The sequence below is a fragment of the Balaenoptera acutorostrata genome, chromosome 4 (genome assembly GCF_949987535.1).
Source record: "Balaenoptera acutorostrata chromosome 4, mBalAcu1.1, whole genome shotgun sequence".
Taxonomy (NCBI): domain Eukaryota; kingdom Metazoa; phylum Chordata; class Mammalia; order Artiodactyla; family Balaenopteridae; genus Balaenoptera; species Balaenoptera acutorostrata.
The window spans coordinates 134,654,679-134,677,713 of NC_080067.1; positions in this window are offsets into that span (position 1 = coordinate 134,654,679).

Genomic DNA, 23,035 nt, shown 5'->3' on the forward strand with positions numbered 1-23,035 from the left:
ATCTTTGTACTATTACTTTCCTTTTGAGAGATATTAGAAAATTATATTTTTAGGCATACCTCATTTTATTGTGCTTTGTTTTATTGTGCTTCACAGATACTGCATTTTTACACCTCATGTCTCTGTGTCACATTTTGGTAATCGTATAATATTTCAAACCTTTTCATTATTATTGTTATATTTGTTACGGTGATCTGTGGTCAGTGATATTTGATGTCACTATTGTAATTGTTTTGGGGCACTGCAAATTGCAACCATATAAAATGGAGAACTTAGTCAATTATTGAAATGACAACAAAGGATTTAAAATATTACGTCAACTTAGTTGATAAAGCAGCAGCAGGGTTTAAGAGAATTGACTCCAATTTTGAAAGAAGTTCTACTGTGGGAAAAATGGTATCAAACAGCTTTGCATGCTACAGAGAAATCATTTGTGAAAGTGTTACTGAGTCCAAACTCGTACTGCTTGCCACAGGATGGGTGAATAAATCAAGAGACGAGCTGATGGGGCAAGGTATCACGACTTTATTTGGAAAGCCAGCAGACTGAGTAGATGGCAGACTAGTGTCTCAAAGCACCATTTTACCTGAGTTAAAATTCAGGCTTCTTTTATACTAAAAGGGGGTGGGTGGGAGGCTGCAACTGTTTGCTGTAGACTTCTTGGTGCTGGCTGGACGAGAGGGTATGTGATAATCCTTTGTTCTTGCAGCTGTCCACTTAGGTCTAGTCGCAATGTCCCTGTAAACTTTCAACTCGACCAATGTCATTTTCTGTTTTGCAACTTTTTATCTCTATGTGGATGAAAAGTGTTATGGCTTTAAATGTCCAGCCTAGAGGCAGAGACTTGACAGAGGGCTATATGTATATTTCAGGCTATAAGCACCATTCTATTAGACAAAGGTGCAGAACCAGCATGACAAAGCACAGAGAACAGAGCACAAAGTTTAGAGCTAAAGGAATAATAGCTCCAACATGGAGTCAGGTTTGTTTTTCTCTGTTATAAAAGGAAAAGTTAACTGATGAAGCAAACTTCATTGTCTTATTTTAAGAAATTTCCACAGCCATTCCAACTTTCAACAATCACCACCCTGATCAGTCAGCAGCCATCAACATCCAGACGACATCCTCCAACAACAAAAATATTACTACTCCCAGAAGGCTCAGATGATGGTTAGTGTTTTTTAACAGTAAAATATTTTTTGATTAAATTATATACACTTTTAAGACATAATCCTATTGCACACTTAGTAGAATACAGTATAGTGTAAATGTAACTTTTATATACACTGGGACTAAAACATTCACTTGACTCTATTTATTTATTCATTTTATTGTGGTGGTCTGGAATCACTCCCTCAATATTCCTTACATATGCCTGTGTGTGTGTGTATATATATATATATATATATATATATATATATATATATATATATATATGTGTGTGTGTGTGTGTGTGTGTGTGTATTATCAAAATGTAATAACTAATTTTGTTGCACTAAAGGTAGACTGAATACATTTATCTAATTAAGAAATTAGAAAACAATGTTTTATATATCTAGATCAGAGGTCAGCAAAACCGTGGCTTATGGACCAAATCCAACCCACAGCCTTTTTTTTTTTTTTGTAAATAAAGCTTTATTGGAACACAGCCACCTCATTTATTTACATATTGTCTATGGCTGCTTTCAAGTGTAAAATAACAGAGTTTAGTTGCAACAGAGACCTTATGGACCACAATGCTAGAATATTTATTATCTTTCTCTGCAGAAAAATGTGTCTAGATGTATCCTGATTTAACACAATATGATATCAGAATTTAACACTTTGCCACAGAATATATTCTAATTAATTAATAATTGAAATTTAATGAAAAAAGACTTGAAATTTCTGAGAGCATATTTATTTTGCTAAAAAATGTATAATTATACTGTAGTCTTTATTTAAGTAATTTACATTTTCATCAATCTAGGAAATACTGGCACATTGAATCTGGTTTTATGGTATGTTAAATTCTTTTTATCATTGCACATAAATAATTAATCAAAATAGATGTAACAAAGAAAAAAGTGCTAATATCAGTTATTTAAAGACACATGGTGTTTTATATTAAAATCCATGAAATAAAACATTTGAGTACCTTCCTTAGCATTAAATATGTATTAAGCAGACTGAATAATTTTTTTCAAATATGGTGTGCCAAGAGAGTTTGATTTAAGAACTTTGGTGTTACTTTATTAAATATCGATTTTTTCACTATATTTAACAGATGGAAAAGAATGTTATTGGTATGTTTATTTTATTTATTGGTATGATTTCTTTCCAAGCACCAGAATGATAAATAAACAAATTGAAAGGGGACTTTGGAATACTGCTTTCCACATAAAGTTAAAAAATTAAATGTGGCTCAAATCCTGAGCTCATGGGTCATTTAGGGTTTATCCTCATTTGCAACAAGCTTGCATGTGACATTAGCAATCTGCACTTGTCATGCAGTTTGAGTTTTTATTTAGGTTGGTGGATGCTGTGAAAATTTATTGATTGAAAGAGGGAAGCAGTTAATAGGCAGGATATGATCAAGTCATAAACAACACTCTTTTATGGAGACAAATGTTCACTAGTCTGGCCTTACTCTAAAAAATACTCAAACAACCCAAGGAATTTTAAAAAGATCAGAATTCCAACCCCGACTCAGTCTCCCCTGGAAATGCATAACTGTCTTCCTGAAATACATAATTTTAACTCATAATAAGAGTTTTCAAAAAAGATAGGCAAGAATATTAGGGGGGGTTCAATTATAACCCACTTCAATCCCTTTTTTTAATGTTGATAAAACTTAATATATGTTGTTTTACTCAACACAAAAATAGCAACTTACTTTTAAAAATTCCACTATCTAAAAGAGTATGAACACTCAAAAAACTAACTTTGGTACAAATATTTCATGTTGTTAAATTCTGTTTCTGTTCTCCACCCATCTACATCAACTTAAAACACTGCATATTGGCAGTGCATATTGCCATATTGCCAAATATGCATATTTGGCATATTGCCAAATATGCATATTGGCATATTGATGAAGGGGCTGCTTTTTGAGTTTGAGGCAAACACAATCTGTGTGAATTGGGACCCACACATCCTTTTCATCCAAAGCTCCCTGGAGGCCCCAGCAATAATCTTTCTCAGACACCCCCAACTCCCCATTGTCCAAACCCCTACAGAATTTGATGAAACCAACAACTTTTTAGATTGCATATCCCACCCACCAAAACATACCAGTTCTTTGCCCTCATTCTGTGAGGACTGCTTTCTGTGCTCACCATCAAAATATTTAATGCCTTTATGGAATTTCTGCACTTTGATCAAATAGAAGAAGTTTATTTTTTGGTAAAAAGTGTTCTTTGTCACCACCTCAAACACACCGTAAAAGCAACAGCCTACAGAAAGCAACAACCTTGCTGTGGCAATTTATAATAATCCTCTGTATAATACTTAGGAGTCTTTAATTTTGATGTAATGGAGAATGTAACTCAAATTAGTTCAAACAATAAAGTGGGTTTACTGGCTCATCTATCAGGAGAGTTCAAATGCTCATGTTTTATTTAATTTTGTTGCTTTGCTACCTCATCAGGAAGCAGGATTCTTTAATTAGTCTACTTTACCTTCCATAATGAGCTTTGTTTATCCTAAGGCTGACTTTCTTCTGGGAAAGAAGATAACCACAGCAGTATACACATTTGTAGCGTGCACCACCTCGAAAGGTACAGACAGAGCATGCTATTCTAAAAATATCTTCTCTAGTCTCATTTGCTGAGCTTTGATGAGTCCCATGGATACTGATTAATATTACACCAGTTAGCTCAGCTTCGGTGCCCGTGTTCCCTCATAAACTACAGATTGTGTGAAGGATTCATGGACACTAAAAAAAAGTGTAGTTACCCAGAGACAGTGTTATGAATGTTAAGGAAGTAATGAAAATGTCCCTGACACACTAAATTATCAAATGACACTCCTAACCATCTATAAATTCTAACTATAATTCTTAATCTTGTCAGTGTCTATTTTAAAAAATAACTCTGACAAAGGCATCATCTTCTGGAAATTAAAAAAATTATGCACCTTCAGTTACTAAGGACATCTTGCAACTATTCATAGAAAACTCATTTTAGTCCACATATTTATCTGTATGTCTTTCTTCAGAATGTAGAAGACAAACCAGGAAGAAATGGTCCAATTCAATTATACAGAACAGATGAATTAGGAATCATCCACTTGTATGCAGGTTAACCTACCAATCTACTAAAGAAGAGAACAGTAGTGTAATTCCCTATACCTACCATGAGCTACATTACCTCTATACCAAATATTGAAATAACAGAAGCACAATGATCTCAAAAATCAATTTTCCAACAATAGGGACAAATCTCCCTTCCATACTGATGATGGTAGACCTGGAATTAATTAAAAGAATTTGCCATGATGGAGGGAGATTTATCTCTATTTAAAAAAATAGTAGCTTTTTTGTTTATCCTTAAAACAAAGTAACTAGAAGTCCCTAACCAGGTTTTTAAATTTTTTCCCTTATTCACATATTTCCTTCTGAAAAATAAAAACCTATATTTGAATGAAGCCCATGATAATGTTTAAAGTTACTTTGTTCTTTGTGTACATCATTTACCTAAAAGTGTGTATAACACATTATAAAGCAACTATACTCCAGTAAAAATTAATTAAAAAAAATATATACTGTAAGCTTTCTACTTGACAAGCATTGCATTTTTTACCAAGGGGGAAAAAAAAGGAAAAAACAAATGAAATCATTCCTGAAGGAGCACACTGATTAATGGAGCTAGGCCAATGGAAAATTAGAAGGGGAAGAGATAATTCCTGTCCTGGAGCGCTGTAGGAGAGGGAGGGAGGGCAACTAAGTCAGCTTTGGATACTTAGGGATGAGCACATAGAGGATTTATCCTTTACTTGAGAATAAATGTATGAATTAGATTTAACTTTATAGGGAAACAGAAAGAAGAGATTGTAAGAAGATGGGACGTGTACATGTGTGGTTCCACATCTAGCCACAGAAAGTTAGAACTGGAAAATGGTTAACTTGAGTTAAAGAGAGTATAGACCAGATTACTAAATGCTTTGAATACTGTGAAAGGTGTTTAGATTTTTTTAACCAGTAAGAATGTTGAACTTGAGAATAGAATTGATAAATTTTCATGTTAGAAAAGTCCGTCTTTAGCATTATGAAGGAGAGATTGGCTTAGGGTGAGCAGAGAACATGCTGCTCAGGACTTAAAGGAAGATCAAGCCAAAGAGGCAATTAGAAAAATCTAGGCTAATAGAATAAGCGCATAACCTAGGGCAAGAATTATTGGATGAAAGAAAAACACTTTTAGAAGAAAGTTGTTTTAATGTGAAGGAAGGGGAAGAAATTTATAAAGACATCAGGTTATGTTTCGAGCTATTAGAAAGCTACTTGCAGAAATAGCAAGAAGGGCAGAGTTTTATTCACGGCTTTATTCTTTTTTTGTTTTTTCCTTAAGCATTGATACAATCAGGTAAGGTCCCAGAGCTCTGGTTATTTCTAGTGAAATCCCATCAATTCCTATCCTCCAAACACACAGCTTCATTACCACTATATCTCTAAAAATATAAAAGACTAATTCCATCATACCTTAATTATTTTTTTATATTACTGCCACAAGACGTTCAAGATTTCCAGGGTCCTCTTTACCTGGAATCTTATATCTCACCCATAGATGTGGACTGCTTCATATCTGAAACACTAGTTCCTCCTGATGTTCAGACTTAGCAAGCCTCTATCTCCTCAAGATTTTATTGAATATTATCTTCACCTTCTTGCACTAATTGAAATCTTTCTCCTTCCTGTGGAAATATATTTCTTAGAGCAGTTTCCTTTTTTTCTCTCACAGTTTTTTATAAGACTGGACATATAGATGCTAGGTAAGTGTCCTATTTGCTCTTGATAATATCTTCCACCCTATTGTCACTCCCTTCTTTCTCCCAAATTTCCACTTTAAAAACTCATATACAGAAACAGACTCACAGATACAGAGAACAAACTAGTGGTTACCCGTGGAAAAAGGGCTGGGGTGGGGATGGGGACAAGGGAAGGGAAGGGGATTAAGAGGTACAAACTACTAGGTATAAAATAATTAAGGTACAAGGATGTAATGTACAACACAGGGAATATAACCAATATTTTATAGTAACATTAAATGAAGTATAATCTATAAAAATGTCACATCACTATGTAGCACACCTGAAAATTATATAGCACTGTAAACCAACATAGTTCATTTTAAAAAACCATATACTGCCTAGATCTAATATCATTCTGTGCCACATACCACAGTTCTTACTCTAATTATTTATAGATTTTGGTTCACATTGTCTCTCATTCCATGAAGATGTCTCCACCTGCTTTATTTTAAAGCTCATCAATATGGTTCATTTTATAATTCCTTTTGCTATCAGTATCCACTTAGAAAATTCTTCTATTCTGTGAGCCTCTCAGTTCTTTTACTTCTTCTATAATTACTTTGTTCTCCACTCCAATTCCACTCTCTTGTCTGGAGCATATCATCACCAAAAACGATACCCAAATCTCAGACTAAAGAGTCTACTCTCCAACTGCCACCTTCTTTACTCCTTGTTATATCCCAGATTACCTCATCTCCCATGTTTTTTAGTGATGGTCATCGATTCTTTTCCCAATCCTTCATATCCTCTTCATTTTTTTTCCCTTCTTACGGAACTCGGATTTCATTATAATCACTTCCTTTTATCTTTTTAAAGTTTGTTTATTTATTTATTTTTCTTTTTGCCCATGCTGTGAGGCATGCAAGATCTTAGTTCCCGGACCAGGGATCAAACCTGCACCCCCTGCAGTGAAAGTGCAGAATCAACTGCTGGACAGCCAGGGAAGTCCCATCACTTCCTTTTATTTATTTATTTATTTATTTATTTATTTATTTATTCATTCATTCATTCATTTATTTATTTATTTATTTAAACATCTTTATTGGAGTATAATTGCTTTACAATGTTGTGCTATTTTCTGCTGTATGACAAAGTGAATCAGCTATACGTATGCATATATCCCCATATCTCTTCCCTCTTGCGTCTCCCTCCCACCCTCCCTATCCCACCTCTCTAGGCGGACGCAAAGCACCAAGGTGATCTCCCTGTGCTATGCGGCTGCTGCCCACTAGCTATCTATTTTACATTTGGTAGTGTATATATGTCCATGACACTCTCTCACTTCATCTCAGCTTACCCTTCCCCCTCCCTGTGTCCTCAAGTCCGTTCTCTATATCTGCGTCTTTATTCCTGTCCTGCCCCTAGGTTCTTCAAAACCATATATATATATATATATATATATATATATATATATATATATATATATATATATATATTTTTTTTTTTTAGATTCCATATATATGTGTTAGCATACGGTATTTGTTTTTCTCTTTCTGACTTACTTCACTTTATATGACAGTCTCTAGGTCCATCCACCTCACTACAAATAACTCAATTTCATTTTTTTTACGGCTGAGTAATATTCCATTGTTTATATGTGCCACATCTTCTTTATCCATTTACCTTTTGATGGACACTTAGATTGCTTCCATGTCCTGGCTATTTTAAATAGCGCTGCAGTGAACATTTCCATCACTTCCTTTTATACACCCTCAGCTTACTTACCAAACTTCTTCTTTATTATGTTTTCTTGAAGAAGAAGGAAAAAAACAAAAAACAAAACTGGTCAAATCTAACATTATTTCTAGTCAATGGTCACATCCAGAAAGATGTCTGTTGCTACAAAATACAACGCCAACTGGATTCATGACCATTAATTTCAAGAGCATCCTTAGTGTTTCAGGGCAGTCCTGTGACATTCCCTTACTGGGTTCCCCCAGAACCCCTTACTGTCCTAAACGACTATTGGGCAACCTCTCTGTTCTAGTATTCCTTCTCTCCTCCCTGTTTCCCACTAACATGCTCACATGATGACATTGTAACTGGTTTCTTGGTGAAATATGTGAACTCAGAAGTAAAATTCTGTAAGTGCACACCATCACATCCACCAACTCACTGCATTTTTGGTGTTTTCTCCTATTCCTGTGAAAGAATATTTCATATTCCTTTCTATGGCTGACCATCCCACTTATGTGATAGAGATCATCCACTCTTACCTATTCAAGAACACCACTCCTGCAACGCCCCTTCTCTTTCCTGCATCTCTACTTTTTATCCCGTTAATCTAATCATTCTCTTAACTATTAAATCATTGTAGTACTTCACTCATCTTCAAAACAAAGCACAACAAAATCACTCTCTTTACCCCAGGTATATTACTGACTATGCTTTATTTCACTACTCCTTTTAATTACAAAACTTCTTTAAAAAGGTAGTCATTAACTGATGGATTTTTTTCCTTCTATTTTTTCTTTAACATATTCCAAACTAGCTAGCACTCCACATTTTACTGTAACCATCTTAATACAGATATAATGTGGACACTGGTGAATTTCTTGTTTCCAACAAGTAGAAATGCTCAGAGTTTACCTTACTCAAAATGTGAATTGCATTTCCAACTTTAACCCCTATTTCCTCCTTCTTGAAAAACCTCCTTAATTTGGTTTCCAGGAAACAATTCTTTCTTTATTCTCCTATCTTTCACTGTTGTTTTACTGCCACATTCTCATCTTTCTAACATCCAGGTGTTGGTGTGTCTCAGAATTCAGACAGGCATCTGACATTCCCTATTTATAATCAGCTCCTCAGTGTTTATTTCATACCATGAATCTTAACATCTAAGTTCTTTCTCTCTTATTTATTACATACAACTAGGATCTCTCCTGTGAATGTCAAGCTCATGTTTAACTCTCTATGGGACACTTGTACTTGGTTGCCTAATAGATACCTCAAGTTTATCCTCTACAAAATCAAACTCTGAATGGATGTTCCCTCTCAAACTTGTACACCCTATAATCTTCCCCTCATCATACTCTATTCTCTCAGTTACTCAAGTCATTCTTCTACTCCATTCCAATTAGAACGTGGACTCTGACTTTTTTGCTCACGGCTCTTTTATAACAAAAATAATATTTGATGTATAGAAGATCTTCAATAAATAACTACGGAATGAATGGATAAAAGAATGAAAATAAGAGGAGGGAGATGAATTTGGCTTTTGATTTTTTTTTATTGGAGTATAGTTGCTTTACAATGTTGTATGAGTTTCTACTGTACAGCAAAGTGAACCAGCTATACGTATACATATATCCGCTCTTTTATGGATTTCCTTCCCATGTGATTAGAGCATCCTGTAAAGTGAAAATTGTATAGGCAATTTAATATTAAAGTCATTGTGATGCAGATAGTAGCTCAAACAAATAAAATGGTAGGACTTACTTAGGGAAAGTGTGACAATTGAGGAGAGGAAAAATCTAAGGACAAAATTTTATGGAATGACAACTTTCAAGCCTTGGGGAGAGATAATAGTGCTTGAAAAAAGAGAAATAAATGATTAGAGACACAGAATGAATGTAAGTGTGATTAAAATCAGAGGAAATAAGAAAGGGATTACAAAATTGTCCAAGAGACCAAGATAGATAAGAACTTGAATTGACAAAAAGAGGGTCCTTGGGGAGATATTTAAGGCAGGTTTAGAGGAATTATTAGAGTGCAACCCAAGTTATAATACATGGAAGATTCGATGGGAAAGAAGGAGGTAGAAACTCTGAGCACAGATTGTAGCTCTATTACTCTTGGCTGTTAGAGGAAGAAGAGGTTAAGAAAGGTGGTTGGAAAGGAGCCAATAATTAAGGAACATTTGAAGAAATACAAGAAGATACTGTATGGAATGATGTTCTGGAAAAGACAGAGTATCTACAATTCTAGTATCAATACAATGAATATCCTCTACATCCTTTGAAGAGGAACTTAAAGGATCTTGTGCTAGAATGACTTCAATTCCTTCTTTGGGTCACAACTGAAATAAAGCACTCTAAAAAGGCTATGACATAGTTTTCATTTGGTTCCAAAGTAGTTTCCTAATATCAACATTACAAAGTTATACCAGAACGAGGTAATTTATTCAAAACACTAAATTTTACAGTAACATTTTCATTACTTTATTCTGAAACCTTGGACTATATTTTCTCAGAATATTTCTTTTTCTCTAGAATGATTTTCAAACAAATGACAGTAAGAAATAATGCGCGAGTTGTCTTTTAAGATCTCTTTTCTCAAAACTCTTACAAAAGATGTTCTAGGTTAGCAACACTTGGTCTAATGGTAACTTTGTAAGGTTCTTCCTCAGAGTGGAGAAGTAAAAAAGAGTCATCAGGAGACAGAGCAGAATTAAATGCTGACTTCTTTCTTTGAAACAGGTAATGGTCAATTTTATTCTGGAAGATTTTATCATTAGCTATTATTTCTGACAGAGAGAAAATATGAGGGGCCATTTGAAATACTTAAGGACCAGCAGCATAGATGGATGTTGCATAGGAACCTGTTAAAAACGTAAATTATCCTACCTCAACCCAGACCTACTGAATACAAATCCGTACTTTGAAGGGTCCAGAGGTGACTGGTATGTACATTCATATTTACACAAAAGTTTGAGAAGGCTGTCCTATGCTAGTCGGTGTGTAAGCATATGAACTAAATTGTTCTTTCTGGTAGCTAATGAGAAGGAAGAAATCTTGCTCTTTGCGATACCTTCTAGAACTCTCTCTTCTCTCTGTATTAGTGCAAAGAAGCGTATACCATATCCCACAAGGTTATTGGCAGTTATCTTGGGAGTTCACTGGGGACCTTGCCTTAGGATAACGCTTACACTGGAATCTAGGATGGTGAGAAAGGAAAAGGAGCTCAGTAACATCACCTCAGGGCATTTAATTTTGTGAGCCAATACATTCTCCTGGTGATTAGAGGCAAATCGAGTTCTGTTCCTTCCAACTAAAGGCACGTGTTAGTTGATAAGTCATTGAAGTCTTTACTTAAAAAATAGATAATTTGCAGATATTAGGGTCTACATTTTTAGTAGAAAATTTTAAAGGAAATATAACACTAATGCACTGGTAATCTGTGCAAGAACATTTGAATATTTGTTTTTCTTTTATTCCGGGAGAAATAATATTTTGAACTACTTACTAATATATAACTTTTTTCCATTTCTCACACTCATATTTTCTCATGCTTGTAGCCTTCTCCAGTTCAGACAGTGAGGGTATCCTGTATTCACTAAACTCAGGGAAAGTTTATTACTTACTAGAGAAGTAGAAAGTTCAGAAATACCTTCTTATGGAAAAATATCTTAGGGAAAAGTAATCAAACATTATTTTCTGATTCAGAACACATTTTGGCTGCTAATAGCCACCAATATCTCCAGCCTGGCAGACACTGAGAGTCATGAGTTCTGAAAGCAAAGGAGTTTTTTATGTTTATAAATTTTACACTTAGCTTTATTTTTTCTTTTTTTTTAAATTTTATTTTGAAATATAGTTGATTTACAATGTTGTGTTAGTTTCAGGTGTACAGTAAAGTGATTCAGTTTAAGTTTTATTTTTATATTTGTATACTATTAATTTAGTTTTTAAAAAATATTCTTTCACCACTATGTTTACATCATAACTGAAGTAAAGTATTGGAATGCCCAAAATATTAAAGTGATACTACAGTGTCTTGAGAAGTAAATATTTTACAGCTCTATTTTCTCAATTCCAGTAAAAACTGGTATTGTTTCAGGTACAAGCACATAAGGCAACCAAAGAAGAAACAGTATCATTTAAATATATTGATACCTGCCACTATTTAATGCACACTAAAATGTATAGAAAAAGTCACTGCCAGTTCAGTTGTTCTTTGTTGAAATAAACTGAAAAATCATTTAAATTAGCTTAAGCAGAAAAGAGGAATGAACTTTAACAATAATGGGATATTTTCAGAAAACAAGAATAAGAAGTAAATAATACTTAGTTGGGGAAAATAACTAGGGGATCTCATTTTTCTAAAGATCTCTCTAGATCAGGGTTTCTCAAACCTGGCACTGTTGACATTGTGAGCTGGATAATTTCTTGTCAGGGGAGACTGTCCTGTGCATGTAGGATGCTGAGCAGAATCTCTGACCTCTACCCACTCGATGCCAGGAGCACCTCATTCAATGTGATAGCCAAGTGTCCCCTGGAGACAAAGTTGCCCCTAGTTGAAAATCACTGCTAAAGATATAGACATCGATCTATGTTTCATATAGGTATTGATTTGATATAGATAAAAGTAGATAGATGTAGACAAAGATGGAGATACAGATAAAAGTGTTGGTATAGGTATAACCCATGTCTCATCATGACTTTCTCTGCATCCTGATAAATGTAAACACTGAGTTTTGCAAACTAAAATTCAGCTCCTGGAAATAAAAACAGCTTTAGACTCCTTTCTAGTGCTGTGTTAAAAATTCCCAGGAACTTATTGACTCTTTTTGGTTCACATGTCTCCCTCAGAACTACCAACTGCACTCAGGGCATATTGAGTCACGTCATATGATAGTAACTCAATAAAATACAGGATAGTGTTGGGAGAAGAATAATTACTAGAAAGGAGCAACGCTACCAGAAAACAGGGGATTACAAAGAGCCTTCATGAAATAGAAGAGAAAAAATTGTTAAAGAAATCATTACAGGAGATTTTTCTGAGCAGAAAACAAGCCTTCAAAGTGAAAGGACCCAATCAACCTTCTGGATAAATGAACAAAAATAGATACATAGATTGACACCTAAGACATAATTTTGAGATACCAACCTAAAACTTCCAAGAAAAAAACAAAAAACAAAAAAACCCAGCTAATTGACAAAAGAATGAGAGTGATTTGGCACTAGTCATCCCATCTGCAATACCTGAAATTTAAAGAAAATGGAGATATACGTGTCTGTGGGAAATTACTCTCACCCTGTAATTTTATACTATGAATAAAAATTTTAGTGAAAAAAAAGATATTTTAATGTCTCAGAAATGTTAGCTCACATTCATCCATTTTTAGGAAATCAATGGTGAATTTATAGCAAAAATATTAAAGCAAACAATAGAAAGTAAAACAGGAGATGCAGAAGATAATGAATCCAGTGACACAGAGAAAGGGAGGACCCAAAAGGACAAGTCCAGATTTGATCAGGACAAAGGCTGGAAAACAAAGCCTTTGGTAAAAGGTATTCCATGGGAGGGTAGAACTCAAATCTTAAAATATATTGAGGATATGATAATAGCAAAATTTAAGAAAAAAGAAAGGTAATCACTAATTCTAGAGAGAAATTGTAGGAGGACGTGAAGTAAATTAAAATGAGTCATAACTTTGAAAAATCACTGCAGAATGTATAGGAATGCTAAGAATATTCCCTGTGAAGTGGGCAAAAGACTTGTAAATTTGGAACTATAGAGAACAAAATACATTTATAGCAAACTCTCTGATTCTGTAATGAATAGTATTTGTCTAACTCTAACAGTCTAAAAATATATTAATTTTTTCCTTTTTGCTCTGGTTTATTGAGATATAATTTATGTATGTTAAATTTACCTTTTTTTAGATATATAGGTCTGTGAAGTTGACAAATGTATGCAACTGGAACCACTAACACAAACAAGATATGGAATATCTGCTTTCTCCTCAAACCTACCCTCATGTGGATTTGTAATAATTGCCCCTCAAAACCATTGATATGATTTCTGCCCTGTTCCATTTTTCAGCATCATGTAAATTAAATCTTACAGTAGGTAGTCTTTTTTTCTGGCGTCTTTCTCTTAGAATAATGTTTTGGTATTTACCAATATAATTGCATATTTCAGAAGTGTGTTTTGTTTTATTGTTGATAAATATTCTATGGTATTGGTTTATTTCCAGGTTTTTTTTTGGCAATGTATCAATCAGAAGCCACACAATAACTTGAACAGGATAATTTTAATATAAAAATTGTTAACGTGGGAATTGGAGTAATGAGGGATTGACTTATAAGAGGCAACTAGAACTCTAAAGAATACAGCAATAGACATAGGGAGAAGCCATGACACCAAGACTGAAATATAACACTCAAGGAAGAGGCTACCCTTTTCTAGGGCTGAGAACCAAACCCCATTAGAGATGAGGTAGTCATAGCTCACAGGATACTAAAGAAGTTTGGTAACACATTTACAATGCTCACTAGAAATTTACCTTCTGAATGCTGGGGGAAGCTGGAATTTACTACAAGTTCCCCCAACTTTGTTCTTATTTAAAATGGTTTTGGCTCTTCTCAGTTCTTTATTTTCCATATAAATTTTAGAACTGACTTGTCAATATAAATAAAGAATGTGGGGATTTTGATTAGAATATTGTGGGATTTACAGATGAATTTAGGGAGTATTACCATTTTAACCACATTGAATCTTTTGATCCAGGAACACTATTTATTTTTTTAACTTGTAGAAGCAATCTATATTTCAATATTTCCAATAACAATTTTTAAAAGAACTCTCAAAATTAGTGGTCATTGAGCCATCATCTAAAATGTACTTAGTGCCATTGGAAAAAACAATTATCTATTTCTAAGCAGAAAATAATGAATTCTATTTCTTTTTTTTTTCCTATTGGAAGGTACACCTCATAAAATCTAACATATCACATTTACTAGTAACTGACACTGATTCTGGGAAACATCAGCTGTTGGAGATACCAGATGTCTCTGAATGTAAGGGGATGATATAGGACTGAAATCAAGTCTATAGTGACAATATATGCTGGGAATCTGAGTCCCACATCTCTTTCCAACCTCTTGCAGTCAAATAACTAACCTCATCCCCATGAAAAAAATGGAAAGTTACTTTCTGGGGAGACTGGACTATTGAAGCTCCCATCTCAGGAACATGGAACATGCTGAATGTTGTAATTTAGGTGATGTGATGGCATAAAGAAAAACAAGCATTCCAGTAAAAGTCCACCATTATCTCCTTTGCCTCACTAGCAGATTAGAACATTCTTCTTTGGGGATAGTAATTGGTCTCCAATTAAAAGAAAACTGATATTAAGGTTTTGGAGGTACCATGATGAAATGACTAAACTTACCTGATTGTTTTAGTAAAGATCACTAATCAACAAGCCCTGTTTGTATACACATAGTGTCCAAAGAGTATTTTCAGTGCTTTACATTTTAAATTATGAATGGGCAGATAAGGATCACCTGATATGTTTGGAAAACTTAAAGTGAAATGTATCAAAACAAACCAAAAAAGTAGGTTAAAAGAAATCACATAAATACAGACATTGTAGGAAAAATTAAATTTCTAAAAACTATATAAGTAATACCCTGAGAGAAAATAGAAGATTATATATCCAAAGGAAACAACAGAATGTAATTTTTAAGTTAAAAAACAGCAATAAGTAAAAGTTCTTAAAATCTGAACAAAAATATGTAGAAGGAAACAATAGAGAAAAAAATATACAAATAAACACAGAAGGATTTTAAAATTACAGGATTAACCCAGGAAGTTCAATAACTGAATAGCAAGTTTCAGAAATAAAAGAGTTTCAGAAGAAAAGGGTATTTTGAACATATTATATAAGAAAAAATTCTATAACTTAAGAACATGTGTTTCCAGTTCAAGGAGGCCTAATATCTAAACGACATTAAAAAACAAAACAAAACAAACAAACAAAAAAAACACTGTAACAACCACCAGATGGAAAGCAGGCCATATGAAAAAAGAAAAAAAAAATCAGAATGGTATGGTAATTCTCACAGGGAACACTAATTGCACATTCCTGAGAAAAAATATTTCTCACCCAATCTATGTTCATCCATCTTAGAGAATACCTAAATCATCGTAAATGGAATGTTGATAGAAATACGAATATTAACGGCACTGCAGTTGAGAGCTCAGAAGGAAATGAGGAAAATATTATTGGAAACTGGAGGAAGAGGGATCCTTATAATAAAGTGGCAGAAGACTGTGGAATTATATCCCACAGTTATGTGGAAAGCAGAATTTGTAAGCAATGGACCTGAATCTCTAGGTGAGGAGATTTCTAAGCAATATGCTCAAAGTAGAGCCTAGTTCCTTCCTGCAGATTATAGTAACATATGAGAGGAAAGAGTGAGATTGAGGGAAACAGTGTTAAAGAAAAAGGAAATGGAACTTTATGATGTGGGAAACTCTCCGCCTATTCAGATTGCCTATCCTAACATTAGGAGAGTCACTGTCAAGAAAGCCTTCTTTGAAGAGGAAGCCAAGGGTGTGACTAGACAACCTTTTCCTAATGCTTTGGAAGAATCAAAAGAGGAGAGTATTCAATTACACATGTGGCTCTTTGAGACATTAGACTAGTGATTCATAGATCCCCTCAGCCATCTAAGCAAAAGCCAAGAATAGAGATGGGATTATCCAAGAAAGATGTGCCGATGAACTTTTTGTCTAATGGAGTGAATCCCTGAAACATTCAAGAGAGATTTACAAGGTTCTTGAGAATACTATGCCAACAGTCACACTGCCACCTTGGACTGAAAGAAACAGAACAAAATGAAGAAAGACTGTTGGACTACTAAAATTCTGCTGGTAGGAAACAAGCTGATAAAACTACTCAGCTGCAAACACATACTACCCTTCATGAAAAAGGAAAAAGACTCCAAGTGTGGAGGCTTGAGCCAGAAGGTAGGGCCTTTGGCTCAGAGAGCAGAGCCAGCACCGCCGAGGATTATCCCCAGGCCTTGGAACCTAAGATTGCTTGCCCAGTTGGATTTTGAAATTGCTTAGGACTGGTGACCTCGTTTTTTCTTTCCATTTTCTCCCTTTCTGAATTGGCACATTGATAACTATTATCCTACTGTTGTCTCACCATTGTATTTTGGGAGCAGATAAGATATTTTCTAGTTTTACAGATCCACACGTAGAAAGGAATTTTGCCCTTGGATGGATTATATAGTGAGTTTCACCTATATGTAATTTAGATGATTTAGATAATGAGATATGTGCCTTTGTGATAATAAGAATTAGATGAGATTCTGGACTTGAGATGATATTATAATGACTTGAGACTCTGGGAGATCTGGCAATGGGATGAATGTGTTTCAGGCATGTAGGATGGGTGTGAATCTTTGGGGGTCTGCAGCAGGCAGAGTAATGACCCTCCAAGATGCCCACAACTGAATCCCTGGAACCTTACATGGCAAAAGGGACTTTGGAGATGCTAGGTTAAAAAAATCTTGAGATGGGGAAAATTCTGGATTATCTGAATTATCTGGATAGGCCCAATATAACCTTAAGGGTCCTAATAAGAGGGAAACAGACAGGTGAGAGTCAGAAAAGGACAATGGGATGATGAAAGCTGAGAGAGAAAAATGACAAGATGTTTGCTGCTGGCTTTGAAAATGTAAGATGATGTTAGAAGCCAAGAAATATAGAAGACTCCAGAAGCTAGGAAAAGCAAGAAAACAGATTTTCCTTTAGAAGTTTTAGAAGGAATGTAGTTCAGCTGACCTATTTTAGACATCTGATCTACAGAATAGTATGAGAATAAATTTGTATTGTTTTAAGCCACTAAGTTTATGGTTTCTTCTCCCTAACCTAGCCCTTATCTCCGAAGCCACTTTTTCCTTCACCTTTCCACTTGCCCTGGGATGGAGAAATAAGACAGAAGGAACAGAAATCAGCAATTTAATGCAACACGACAAACTTTATTAGATGGATTTCACAGTAAACTTTAAGCAAATAATCTCAGCAATTCAATAGGGAGATTTGATATATGGGAGGAGTGAGTGGATTGGTTTCCCAGAAGAGTCCCTCATCCTTCATAAAAAAGGTGCATCAAGGTGCACATTGGATCACACAGGCAGCAGATTAAATTGATGAGTGCCATTCCAGGGCCCAGTGTCCAGTTCTTTTATATGTATATATATATATATATATATATATATATATATATATATACATACACACACACACACATACATACATACACGCACACATATATACACACACACACACACACACACACACACACATATATATGTATAATATCTATGTAAGCTTAAGCTTGAATAAAGCTCTCAGATTTATCAGTCTCCCTAGAAGTCACAGTAAGAGGTTTAGGCACAGGCACCTTCCAAAAAACACTTGAGGAGGTTGATTTTCCAAAGCAATAGTCCCCAAGACTATACACATACATTTGTATTGTTTTAAGCCACTAAATTTGTGATAATTTGTTACAACAGTGTTACAGAACTAACACATCATCCAAACTATTAATCCAGCATGAAAGCAAAAGAAAGATATTTCAGACATAAATGAGTCCAAAACTTCATTCCACGTACTCTTTCCCAGGAGGACCTTGAATGATACGTCTTTCAAACAGAAGGAGGAAACTCCAAAAGAGGAAGATATTGTATCCTAGAAACCAAAAATAAAACACAGAAGGCTTATGAATTTCTTCCCTCTGTAGGCTACTATTTTCTTTGGCTTATTTCAAGACAACAGCATGCTTCAGCTTCATCAAAACTTTACAGCTTATTTTTTTGACGTACAAAAACATATTGTTTCACCAAGAGCTTGCAACTATAAGTTAGGAAATAGGATATCTGAAAAGCTGGAGTGTAGAATTCTGACAAAGTTCAAAGGAAAAACGGTTTTCATGAAGAGTTAAACAGTTTGGTTTTGAATCATGATTCTTTCTTATAGAACAAGAAGGAGAACAAAAATAAAAACAGCTATAGCATATGCCATGAGCTTATTCTCTGTCTTAGGTCAAATTCTTTAACACACACACACATACACATGCACGCACGATAAGGAGGTGGGCTTGTAACTATTCACATTTAGAGATGACAAAACTGAGGTTTAGGGAGGTGAAGGCACTTGCCGATGACACAACAGTATTGAATAAATGAGAATTAGCCTATTTCTACTCAGACTATGGGCTATTGTTCCAGGTTCATGCCAGATACCATCATTTCTTATCACAGAGAAAAATTTCCTGTTTTACATTAAGGATAAGGGTCAAAATAGAAACAGTCATGAAGTCAAAAGGTATTCCTGCTTGACTGTCTGAACTCTCATTTGTGTCATAATCATTTTAAGAATAATTTGAAATAAGACCCCCTCACCTGGAGGTAGTTAAGAGCCATGGTATATACTTACCTGCCATAAAAATGGTTTTCTTATACATAGTGCCTAAAAAGTGTGGGATTTTTTTTTTCCCTTTTTTCACAGCTGGAAAAGCTCAGTATCTAATTCATTTTTCATGGTGTAATATCATCTGGTTTTAGGCAGTGCCAGAAAAGAAACAAAAAATGAAATGAACAGAATATATGTTTTTAAAATGAATGTGAGCCATATACACTGGTTTCATATCAGATTCTTAAGTGGTTTTTCCACAGAGTGTGAAAAATACATAATAAATAAAATATTCCAGCTAGAAATCCATGAATTTGTTTGTGAAATTGATTTTATTTAAGAGTCAGCAAACAGGTATTAAGTAACTACTATGTGCTTGTTGCTGTGATATATTTCCTTCTTTATAACACTAGAACTAGCAACAATCCTATGAAGAGATTTTATAAAGGAGCTCCTTTTGACAGAGAAGTCATTTATAACAGAATTATAACTAATCATTAACAATAGTGCTGTTTGAAGCAAGTATTCTAATTTCTGCTATAGCTGAGCTGAAGAATTTTTTCCTATAGTTTTAAAGGAAAACTTAGTTAAGGAGATGTATCCTACCCAGAATTTTAAAAGCAAACTACTCAGTCAGTAAGAGGATGGATGAATGTATGCGCTTTTTTTCAAAGAGATAAAACTTTAAAAAATCATTTATTCCTATTTTGGTATAAAGGCAAAAGTGCTATTTGAGGTAAAACCAGGAATATCAGAGTGTTACTTTAAGTAGGTTGATTATAATAAAAGTGTTCTGGAAAATTATAAATGAGCTGCTCTTGCCTCAAAAGCTTTAAAATATACAATAAATTAGAAAGAAACCACATTAGTTAAGTGTTAATTTTACTCAATTACTTATTCCCAATCTCAGTTTGAAGGGGAAAATTATTACTTAGTTTACACAGCAGGACATTTTTTAATATATAAATCTTTCAGGAAATTATTTTAGAAATGATGTTTAGATTACTAGTGGAAGGTGGCAGACTGAGGAAAGACATTTACCTTCTTCCCTCCCAATATCCTGTGGAGAGGAAGGAACATTTATTTTGAAACGTGTAAATGCAAAGCGTGGCTCTGGAAAGCAAGGAAGTATGTTATTAATGCATTTCACTACCTTGGAGGAGATTCTGGAATGTAGCATTGGTGTTAGATTGGAGGAGCAACTGAGTAAAGTAAGTGTAATTCCAAATAGGCACAAGAAGATGACTACACAGGAGAGAATCCTTCCCAACTGTATCCTAGAAAATCTCAAAGCTCTCAGTGTACATGCACAAAGCACAGGAAGCAATGCTAAGGAGAGTCAAATGCAGAACTGTCTACAGAAGTGCCCAGCCTATTGTACCTCTCCAGACCCCAGCTATACAGAAGAGCAGACCACTCCTTTCTAGACTGCACTGCAAACTTCATACCATCTATGCAACCTCTAAATTAGAGTTCCATAGTGCTAGGTCATATGCTATTTTCTGTGCTCTATACTATTTCCTACTTTATTTAAACTTTTCTCACTTCTCGAGTATCATCTATCTGTTAATGACTGCCATTTCTATTGACTGTATTCCCTACATTGTATATTTCATACCCATGACATTTATTTTGTAACTGGAAGTTTGTACCTTTTCATCTCCTTCACCTATTTATCTCTTCCCTCCATCCACCTTCCCCACTGGCAACCATCCCTTTCTTCTCTGTATCTGTGACAACTCTGTTTCTGTTTTGTTATGTATGTTAATTTATTTTGTTTTGTTTAGATTCCACATATAAGTAAAGTCATACAGTATTTGTCTTTCTCTGACTTATTTCACTTAGCACAATACTCTCTAGATCCACCCATGTTGTTCATGGGCACTTAGGGTGTTTCTATGTCTTGGCTATTGTAAATAATGCTACAGTGAACATTGGGGTGCATGTGTCTTCTCATATTAATGTTTTTGTTTTCTTTGGATAAGTACCCAGGAGTGGAATTTCTGGATCATACAGCAGTTTTATTTTTAAATTTTTGAGGAACCTCCATACTGTTTTCCACAGTAGCTGCACCAGTTTACATTCCCACCAACAGTGCAAGAGTGTTCCCTTCATATCCTCCCCAACACTTGTTAGTGGTTGTCTTTTTGATAAAAGCCACTCTGAGAGCTGTGAGATAACTTCTCATCGTGGTTTTGATTTGCATTTCCCTGATGATCAGTGATGTTGAACATCTTTTCATGTGCCTGTTGACCATCTGTATGTTTCCTTTGCAAAAATGTTTTTTCAGGTCCTCTGCCCATCTTTTAATCAGGTTGTTTGTTTTTTGATGTTGAGTTGTATGAGTTCTTTGTATATTTTGGATATTAACCTATTATCAGATATATTGTTTGCAAGTATCTGCTCCCATTCAATAGGTGACATTTTTATTTTATTGATAGTTTCCTTCATGGTGAAAAATCTTTTTAGTTTGATGTACTCCCATTTGTTTATTTTTGCTTTTGTTTCCCTTGCTTGAGGAGACATATCCAAAAAAATATTGTCAAGACCGATGTCAAAGTGTGTACTACCTATGTTTTCTTCTAGATTTCCTATAGTTTCAAGTCTTACATTTAAGTCTTTAGTCCATTTTAAGTTTATTTTTGTATATGGTGTGATGGCATTTAAAAAAAAATTATCCAGTATGTACCTAGACACTAGAGTTCCAGAGTGCCTACTAACATGTACACTTTGGTGTTTTAAGACTCTTGTAGTGACACTAATTGATTAATGTCCATTCACCCATTCTGTAGTAATAAAACTTTCATTATCCTTTAGGGAACCACTTTTTCATCACTCATCTCATATGATTTAGATTAGGTTTATTCTTGTACCTGCTCCAAGCATCAGCCTATAGCTTATGTTTAGCCAATTACATGAATCAATTCTGATCAATGGGAAGCAGGTTAGTTCTTTTCCTGAAGTTATTAGAAAACAAAAACCAAAAACCCCATTCTACTGGGGTGGTCAAGGTGAAAGGAGGTAAGCATGGGAATTTATGGGGCCGCCATGAAATGACAACTAGTCAACTACACACACACACACACACACATTCACAGGACCTGGAGCAGAGAGACAAAGGCAGAATTTTGACAACATAATTTGAACCTCATAGTTCTGCTGTTTTCCTCAGATGATCATGTTTTTGCCACCTTTGGGGTGTTGCTATATGGTTGTAGCTTCCTTTACCAGGGATGCTCTAAGACTCTAGTCTTTTCATTGCTCCTTCCTTCTCACCTTTAGGTCTCAGTTTAAATATTAAGTCTTAAGAGAGATCATGCCACTCAGAATGGCACCTTCAGGGACTTCCCTGGCGGTCCACTGGTAAAGACTCTGTGCTTCCAATGCAGGGGGCACGGGTTCAATCCCTGATCAGGGAACTAAGATCTCACATGCCACGAGGCACGACCAAAAAGAAAAAATGGCACCTTCAATAGTCTCTATAAAGACAAGATTTGCCTGTCATATCACATATTTATTCAGTTTGTATGGAGTGGAGTCAGGCTAATATAACATGGCACAACTCAACCATCTTTTAGGGTTTTTTCTTCAGTGACAAATGTAGCACTGTAAAATAATGGATTTTAAAACACAGTGTTTCAAGAAACTGATATGAAATTTACCATGGGCAATGAGATTTATTAATTGTGAGTTTTAGAAAGTTATTTGTGAAGACAGTTTTGGCTTTAGTGAAGTGAAATCAATCTATAATAATTACAACTGAGTTATTACAATTGATTATTCCAAAAGAATTTAACTTTTTATTTATGCCAATACTTAGGTTCTGAAGAAAATTCAACATTGTGCAATTCCATTTTTTTTCCTATTCTGC